Below are 9,538 nucleotides of genomic sequence, written 5' to 3' on the forward strand. Positions count from 1 at the left end.
CCCCCCCGGGAGCACAGCCCCTGTCACAACCAGTAAGATGGGGTAAGATGGGGTAAGATGTGGTATACCACATCAGTGATAAGCGAGGATGACAGGGTTATTGGGAAACAAGTCGACACTTCCAAACAGATTCTCTTTGCTGCTCTTTTCCTTCCTGAAGCTGGTCTGAGCGTGGCAGGGGTTGCTCAGGAAAGCCAGTAAGCTAATATATTCATGTCAACTCACATTTGGTGCCAGGACATGAAGTAAACACCGTCAGGAACCTTGCTCCGGTTCAAAGACAAGCCCTGTTTCTTATTCCGATCACATTATCCATGCTCCCCGTACAGCTTCATTGATTCATATCTTAAAAAGAAAAGCCTTCAAAACCCATTAAGTCTGCCTTGCCATTCCAGCCCTGCTCTCAAGGGCTAGGGCAAGAAGCATTAACTAATCTGCTCACATTACCTTGCCTTTGAACCGAGCATCTCTCGGTGTCAATCAAGAGTGTTTGGAAGCGATACGCTCCCACACAGGGTGAGTTTTGGCTGCTGAGGTCACCCAATGTCAAGCAAGTGGAGGGACCAGCCCCCTGCACTGGGCTCCTTTTCGCACCTGGGCAGCACCCAGAGCTTGTGCCTATGGAGACGTGGTGGAGCAGCCCCTTAGAGTCCTCTGGCTGGTTACGGAGGACCAGACAGTTATAAACCAGCCCATGAAGGAGCAAGCTCCTGCAGCTGTATTTTTTCAGGGCCTCAGATGGCACCTGGGGCATGAGAGCAGGGACCTTGCTGGTGGCAACTAGGTCTCGGTGAGGGGAGAAGGGTTTGCAAGCAATGACGTCCTCCCAGGGATTACGAAAGCCATGCTGCCTGTTGCCAGGGAAGAAGGCCCTTCCAGCTTCTTGGGCTCCAGCTCAGCCAGCAGCCGCTGTTTATTTGGCTTCAATGACTTCCCAGCATACCAAAATGTGCTCCTGGGGGCCCAGCATGCTCCAGCGCAGCTGGCCGAGACATCAGGCTCAGCCACCCCACGCGCTCCCTGGTGCCTTGCATAAGGCAGCTTTGCACCCTCTGGCCTGACTTCCACTCGGGAAGAAATTATTCACTCTCATTTTCATCTGGCTGCAGGAGACACTTGGGATGTTTCTTCCACTGCCCTCCCAAAGGCTTCCCATCCTGCCAGTGCCAGCAGCAAGGCAGGTTCCATCCTCTCTGCCCCTGGCCGACCCCCAAGTTCAGGGACAGGGACTATTTACTGGACAGGCTTAGAGGGATTTGGTTTTACTAACATTTCAAGTGCTGCTCATGAGTGTTGTTTTTAGGGTTTGGAGCACTTTGAGAGGACGTGTCCACCAAGAAGGGATTAACCACAGCCAGCCCAGGCTCCTGCCATAGCTGGGCTTGGGGGGCATCTCCAGCACCAGCTGGATGGGAATGGAAAGCCAGGCTTCCTGGAAAGCTCAGCTTTGCTTTCTCTTTCAGACCCAACCAGTCATTGAACCCGGAGCAATCTAGGTTGCTTGGATTCAGTTCTGTTTTCAAAATCCTTTAGCTGGGGGAAGCTGTCTTCCAGCTGAGTTACAGGGATGCCCAGCTTGGGGCTTTTCTCAACTGTCCTGCTGCAGCCAGCATCCATCCCACTTCAGCCCCTGCCTCATGCCCCAGGGCCAAAATGGAGCCAGGGCATGGCATAAAAGGCAGAACAGCAGAGTTGCGTGCAGGCCCCTGGGCACAGCCCCAAAGGGAGACGTGTCCCAAATTTGCTGAGCACCAGTGTCAGAGCCCTGAGGGTGTCCACAGCCTGGAACCCACTGCCAGTGCTGGTGTGGGGCAGGCAGCGCTGGGGTGTAGGTAGCAGAGAGCATTCACCCAAAGATCCTCATGGCAAAACCCCACCTAGGGGCAAAAACCCATGTGGGGGCAAAAAGCCACCAGGGCACCGACCCATGGCTGCTCAGGAAGCCAGTGCCCATGGCTCCCTGCCTGCTCTTGGGTCTCCTCCAGGTCAGGACCTTCATGCACCATTACAGCCTGCATGTGTGCATTCACAAGCGTGCATGTGCACACACACGGCTGTCTTCCCCTCTTGCTCTCTCTTACAGAGGTTTCTTTCACAGTTGTTTTCTTTAATCTAAACCCACAAAGTCACTTGACTCCAGAAGGCGTTTTGCATTGCAAAGGGCTGAGCCAGGACAAGGTGTGTGAAGGCACTTCTCTGCCCATGGGCAGGGACATCTAGGGAGCTTGTAGGGGAGGGAAAGGTTTCCCTGGCAAGATAATGGAAACGGGCACAGAGGTCTGGGGGGAGACCGTGGGGGCAGAGCCGTGCGGTGCTGGGGAGCAGGTGGGGGGAGGAGGCAAACCCAGCTGGGATGAGGGGAGGATGCAGACAAGGTCTCTGGATCAGCTGGCTGAAATTCGTCCATGGGGAATTACAGGCAGGTCTGAGCCTGTCAGATTACTAGAGCCTGGAAGGGGGGAGGCAGGTTGAGGCAGGTCTGGCAGGAGGCGGGATACAGGAGCTGGAGGGAAAGGGAGGAGCCAGGGGAAGATGGGTAAAGGTGGGAGGGAGGCACACGGAAAAATGGGGAGCACCCAGCCCTGGTGGTGATGGGGCCGGTGGGAGCAGGAAGACGGCTGGGAAAACCATGGGGTGGGAAGAGGCTTGGTCTATCACGCATCACGCCCAGCATCACCTCACTGAGGTGCAGGGCCAGGGCAGCCAGGGCAGGAGCACCACGCACCAAAACCTATTAAGTGCTCAAGGGGTCACAGACAAGCTGCTGGGCTCCCCCCCACCCAAAGGTCAAAGGAAAGCGCCCTCATTTGTTGCCTCTTAATTACATCTGATCCTGCCCTAATTCCTCCTAAAACCAGCCCCGAGAGCCTTCAGGTGGCTGCTGGGGAGAGGTGCCCGTCAGCTGGGGTGGCAGGCCAGCCAGGCAGAGGTGACAGCCCTGGCCCAAGTGGTACCTCCAGGAAGGATGTGAGGGGCTGGCGGCACTGCGTGGTGATGGAGGAAGCACCATGTGCACCACCGTCCTGCTCCTCGGCACGCTGGTCATGATTCTGCGGCGCCACTTCTTCAACAAAGTTGAACCGTATGTCCTCTCCTGTCCCCTTTGTATGTCCTCTCCTGTCCCCTTCCTGTCCCCTCGGGGCCCTGGGGCTGGGGAGAGGGAGGGTGAGGGGTGGCCCTGGGGTGGAGGATCTTGCAATTCAATCTGAGACCCATCCTTAGAGAAATTTGTTTTCCTTCTGGTTTCAGTCCTCTGGGTGACACCAGGAGACATTCCCTTGTGCTGGGCTGAGGGGAGCCTTCTGTGTTGTCACCTCCTATCCGTTGTACCAGTGCTAGCAAGGTCTCCAGTCTTTCTGGTGTGAAGGGACAGGGATGAACTCCTGGGATGCTTTTGCACGCACCAATCAAGGTGTTTTCCGAATGGATCAGTCGAGCACCCTGCTATCCATCCAGGCAAGCAGCCTGGCTGCCTGTTTGTCTTCATGCCTTGACTGGGGAGGAGACTGAGCAGTGCTTTCGGCCATGGGGACATCACCAGGCTGCCAATGACACCCGGCAGCACCCAGATGGCAAACCTTCATCTAGCGTAACACAACCCCAGGGAGGTCCCACTCCATCCCTGGGGTACTGGGAGGTTGGATGAGCACCTGGGTGTGGAGGATTCTTGAAAGCACCAGCTAAATGTTGGCTCTCAAAAGAGCCAGCAGCCACCACCCTGCAGCTGTGGCCCTGTGTGCTGTGCTCCATGCCCATGCACACGCTTGCACACACTCACACATGCCCTGGCTCTGAGACAACAGCAGGGAGCAGATGGGAAGGGACTTGCTGCAGTCCCGCGTCAAGGCAATGACAAAGCTGCAACCAGAGCACAGGGTCACCTCCTGCTTGGTGCATCCCTGCCGCGCCATGGGCATGGTGCCGGCAGCTGCAGCTTCCACTACCTGCAGCTCCCCGTGTCTCTTGGGAGGGAGTTTTGTTCCAGTTCAGCACTTGCTTGGCTTCAGCTCGGGAGCAGCAATGCCATGCTCACAGTGGGGCTGAGCATCGCCCTCACTTGCTGTGCAGACGCCTGCTCCAACGCCAGGCTCAGCTCGAGGAGGTTTCTGTTGGAGATGCATAAATCTATTTACCAGTGGAGACTGGAGGCATCTGAAAGTGAGGAGGTCAAACTGGTGCTTAATGAGCCAATTAAGTCAGGGGAGGGAGAAACAAGACTGGAAGCAGGGAAGGCATCTCCTGGCCTGTGTGCCTCCGGCCCTCCCCTCCCCATGCTACCGGCAGCACTGTCTGAATTAGAGTCATCGAGTTACCTGAGCAAACACACGCTCGTGGCAGAGGTGGGGGCTGGCTCTGGGCAGGGGTATGGGGGTGGCTGGCAAAGCCAGCAGAGCTGGCAGCCTGCGGGTCCGGCTCTTGGGAAGCTGCAGGGCGAGTGGGCAGCACTGCCTGCACACAGGGCAGGTACATGGCTGGAAGGACAGGTCCCCTGGAGTGATGGCACCGGTGCTGGCAGCGTGCAGGCAGCCTGGGGAGGCAGATCCAGCCGCAGCACAAGCCCTGTCCATGGGAGCAGGCACAAGCTGCCTTCAGGGTGGCCAGGGCAGGGGAGAGGGGACAGATTTGCATCTGGCTCGGCATCCTGTTAGGAGCAAGCAAAGCATGTGGGTGCAGGAGAAAGTGTCAGGGCTGCAGGACGGGTTTGTAGCTCAGCCACTGTGTCCTTGCCGTTAGGAAAAAGCAGTGGGAAAGCATAAAACCTTGCAGGAAGAGGTATGATGGAGCCTGGAGCTGAAAAAGCTGGGGCTGAGAAGGACATGGGGGCTGCCCTGGCTATCTCTATTCATGGCAGGATCAGCACCCCTTCCACCAGGTCTAAACTGGGGCCCTGCAGCCTGGTCAGACCTCACACCTGACTGCCATCAGCACCACCACCATCATCCATGTGTGGCCGGTGAGACAGCAATGTAGTGCAGGGAGGGAGCGTGCCTTGAGCTGGCACCAGCAGCTCAAGGCTGGGCTCAGCACGAGGGGTCCCCAGCAGCACAGGGGAGACCCACAGCTGGATGGCCAGCAGAAGCCTCATCCAAGACCCACTGCAGCTTTCAGACAGGCACCTGATCTGGATGGGAAAACATCAGTCAACAGGGAAGCTGTACGTTGCTTGATTAGTTCTTTTGGTGATTAATTGCTCTCACCATTAAAGACCAGTGGCTATTAACAGGTTTTCTACTTGTTCTATTTTGGACATTAATCTACTTACCTTGCTTTGCACTGGCATAAATCAGAGCAGTTTCACTGACAGCTTTATACCATGAGAGCATTTGTCTCCATCCTTTCCTATTTTGGAAAAAGAAGCAGCAGAAGCAAGAGAAAAAAGTACTGCTGGCTAGGGACTGGGAGAAGTGGTAGAGGTGACCGAGGCAGACTGGACCAAGGTCTCAGATGGGCGTTTTGATCCAACTGGATTTTGGTGAGTTAGAGGACCAGGCTCAGGCTGGGCAGGCACCAGGAACCCATACAGCTGCAAAGATGAGGGTTTTCCATAAGTGCACGGATCTGGATGACCCCTGGATTAAAGACATGCCTGAAAAACAGCACACAAGAAAAAGACAGAGGCCCACACGTTCCATGGGATAAAGCTGCCTCAGTGCAGGAACATCCCTCTGCTCTGACGTCCCCATGTGCGAAGCAGGGCATGTGTCCTGGGCAAAGGACACAAATGAACAGCACAGGCAAGATCAGATTATGTGAAATCCCCTGCTCACTTGACCTCCTTCACGTCCCATCTTCTATTTATATGCCTTGGGGCTGCCAGGGACAGTGCAGGTTGTCCTTGGCCCCCATTTGCAGGGCTGGGGGGCTCAGCCGTGGGTCCGTGGGGTTAGGGCTCACCCCTGAAGCTGGCTGCCACCATCTCAAAAGGACAGGTTTGCAGGGTTTCCTCCTAACAGCCCAACTGTGGGGTCTGCTATCCCCTTCCTCGCTGGAGGTGAAAAGCAAACTAAAATGCTGCTCTGGACTAGCCTCCCCATCAAGGGACAGGAAGGTCAAGGGGGCTCCTTGGGCTTCGGTGCTTGTGTTTCCTCCACAAGCAGTGATTTATTCTTTGTTTTATGCAATACTTAATGAGAAGGTCCTGGCTGGGGGCCAGAGCTGGTTACAGATGTCTGCTCTGTTTGCCTTTCTCATGTTCTTCCCCTCTGGTCGCATCCCAGAGGGAGCTGCTCACCGCCTGCCCCTGAGCAGCATGGGGCTTTGGGGAGGTAGAGGTGCTGCTGACCCAGAGCCCAGGGTCTGGTCTCAGTGCTGGTCCAGCACGGGGGGACACAGGGCAGGGAGCACCCAAGGGAGTACAGAAGTACCCAAAGGAGTCTGCTGGGTGGAGAGCTCTTGGAGAGGGGCAAGGCTGGACTATGGCAAAGCAAAGTTTTGCCTTTACGACTGCTTTACTCAGCCCCCTCACAACAGGCTGGACACGAATTCCCTGGCCCCCAGAGGGTTTTTTTCCTGGGACTGGGAGCCAGGGCTATGGAGAGAGGAAGCATTTGGTGCCTGTGCCGATCTCTCCCCTCACGAGGCCACCTTCATTACACCCCACACACCGTGCTGCAAGGTGAGAACAGACCCCCTATGCCTCAGGCTGGAGAAAACAGAGCCAGTAGCTTGGCGTCATCTGGATTTAACCTTCCAGCTTAGTCTCCTCTGGGAAGCAGGACATGACCTCTTCATTTCCACCACCCAGGCACGGCTGGCAGCCGGCAGCAGTGGCACACGGCTCTGCATCCCCAGGCTGGAGCAATCAGCGCACAGCAGGCATGCACAGACAAGTGTCAGCTGAATTTCTGTATGACTTTAAATATATTAGCAAGACCACAAACACAGCTCCGAAGCACTGCAGGCACAGCTGAGCCAATAAATAACCCCCAAACCCACCAGCAAGAAAAGGACACCCCTCTTTCCACAGGAGATAAGGCTCAGTATCACTTTGCCCCTTATATCTGTATATCAGCTGAGCAGACTCACTCTCTAACTTCCTGCATTCCAGTACCAGAAGGGTCAATTCTGTGCCACTTCTGCGGAGTCATTATACTGTCGGTTATATAAATGTCTGGGCATGCACAAAAGGCAGTGCTGATACAGTGGCTCCGACACCAACTCTCTCCAACACCTGCTTTTCAGCTGGAGAGAGAGCTGAGCACAAGAACATCTCGAGAGCTGTCACACAGAAGGCTGCTGTCTTTCAAGCTGAATGGAGGTCTAAATAGCTCTCACTTCTCCTTTAGAATCTCATTTCTAAATGCAATTAATACTGGCACATGCATAATGAGAGACTGACGAGTGAATACAGACTCCGGCAATAAAGAAACCAGCCCCAAGTGCTATGTAAATATTACAAATCCTCACTAGAAGCTGACCCAGGGAAGACAGCTTTCTGACAATTAAACCCAAGTGACAATATGACTGGATTCCTACATCTGTCACAATACTACCTACTGATACATAATGAGCTACGTTAAAAGAACTAGCTCTTGCTGCTCTTCAATGCAGATAAAATGTCTATTTGTAGAATGTAATTAATCTCTTCTTCAAAATCAGGAACCTTAGTGTCCTTGGTAACAACATGCCAGTGACTCAGAGAATGTCTCTGGATTTTTCTTCTGATTTTTGAGCGAGTTATTGAAAGTGACCCCGAATTCTAGCACTGAAAAGGAGCTGTGTTTCAGAAGTAGAAAAGCCAGCTGGGTATCTGGAGGTGGGGATGTGTTTTACCAACCTCTCTGGTCTCTGCAGGGCTCCTTCGGCAGCTTAAGGAGGTTCCTGGACTTGTTTCAGCCACGTTCCCTAGGATGTGACAAGCTCTGTCCTGAGACCTGGTCCCCAACCTGTAGAGCATAAATTCCCTTTTACCAGCAGGTGTAACCAGGCAGAGAATAATGCTGAAAGCAGAGCAAGGGCAAGAATCACAGGATGAAGCTGCTCCCTCTTTTGCTTGGTTTCCACAGGCAGTAAGCGCTGTGTGCGACAGCTCTGTGTGTACATGCACACACACACGTGGCTGCTCCCCCAGATGGCTTTCGAGCCTGCTGACTTATTTCAGCCAAGTTTGGCAGGGAATAGAGGTTCAAAGACATCCAGTCCCAGGTAGCGAAGATGCAAAGCCATGAGCACTGACGTGGCAGAGGGATGCAGAGAAGTGTTGCTGGCAGAGCCCCTGGTCCCTTTGTGGGCTGCACTTGGGCATCACCTGATCTTCCAGCCACCCTGCCCTGGGCTGGCTGAGATTCATGCCGAAAAGGCAAAGCTGGGCTACTCAAAAGCACCAAGGGGCCATATCTCCTTCCTATGAATTTCAGTGGGAAGCCACTGCTGCTGAATGTTGCTCACTGACCCAGTTCCAAAGCCCAGAGGAAAGATGGGCCATGATAAAGGGACAGCTGGCTGGAGAGAGTGGGTGATGGAAGACTTGCATGATTTATTTATTTCCTGCAAAAAAAAAATTAAAAAAGAATTGCTGGATAAAATAAGCCTATTCCAGGCTAAACTGTGCTGCATCAACTCCTCATGGGACTTGAGCTGAGGTGCTTGCCTCCGCTGTAAGGGACATTCACCCCTGCCTGCTGCACGCTGCTTTGCAGAGCTGGCGGGACATGAGGAAAAGAAGGTTTCTGTTCGTGCAATGCAAAGCCGCCTTTTCTTGGAGTAAATTATCGCTTTCGTTTAGATAGGGCTGCAATCGGCACTGCTGCTCACAGCTCACCCCATCTCCTCTGTCCCCAGGCATCCCGAGGGAGAGGAAGAGACCAGGAGAGAGGCTGGCTCAGACCCTCATGCCACGTAGCACCACTTTGGAATAAAAGTCAGGTGGGATGTAGCAGTTATCTGGGACAGATGCAGCTTTGGGGTAATTGTGGAAAGTGCTAGCTTGGGGTAAAAAGCCTGGTCTTTGCCTTTCTGTCCTGCTCACAGATCCCTCAGGCATTTTAATGATGATTTGTTTCTGTTTCACCTAGAGTTTATAGGTGTGTCTGCTTACTGGTAAGGCTGTAAAGGTTCTGGAAAAGTGTCTCACTGAGGGATGGAAATCAGAGCCTGAAACGGCCAGATTGGAAAGGAAAAGCCCCTTTTCCCATCACTTTCAATAGCAGCTCAGTTCCCAGGTGAGGGCACATCCAGCCCTTCCTCTGTGGCCTCCTGCCCACTGCCTGGATGCCAGGAGCATCTCACAGCGACAGAAAAGGCAGCAAAGCCAGTGGTGGTCCAGCCATGGTGGGGATGAAGTGCATGTGATGTGGGGATTGGGGACTGATCTTGCTTTGTGTGTGGCACAGTGGCCCCAGGGAGTGAGGACTGGCTCCAGTCTGTGCTTCTGCAGCTCCCAGCAAAGGCAGGGCACTCACACCACTGTCTTGGCCCTGGAAAGAAACCTTTGGTGTCGAGGATGAGGGGACACTGGCCTGGGCTGGGGCATGTGCATGGGGTCTGGGGGGCAACTGAGAGCAGGGCTGTCTTTCCTAATCCCCCCAGGCTACAAGGC

The 9,538-nt window shown here is 54.2% G+C and overlaps 1 long non-coding RNA gene across 5 annotated transcripts in view; it reads left to right on the forward strand.

The window, feature by feature from the left end:
* Window position 1: 1 nt before the first annotated feature.
* LOC308060904 overlaps window positions 2–9,538 on the forward strand; it is a 31,351-nt gene continuing 21,814 nt past the window's right edge. For 4 of the 5 annotated variants that reach the window (XR_013926960.1, XR_013926961.1, XR_013926962.1 and 1 more), the window contains exons 1-2: window positions 2–3,082; window positions 8,782–8,865. This is a non-coding gene — a long non-coding RNA (uncharacterized lncRNA). The remainder of the gene's footprint in view (window positions 3,083–8,781; window positions 8,866–9,538) is intronic. The other variant, XR_013926964.1, reaches the window with a different exon arrangement.

The sequence above is a fragment of the Falco punctatus genome, assembly GCF_963210335.1.
Source record: "Falco punctatus genome assembly, chromosome: 1".
In the NCBI taxonomy this organism is placed as follows: Eukaryota; Metazoa; Chordata; class Aves; order Falconiformes; family Falconidae; genus Falco; species Falco punctatus.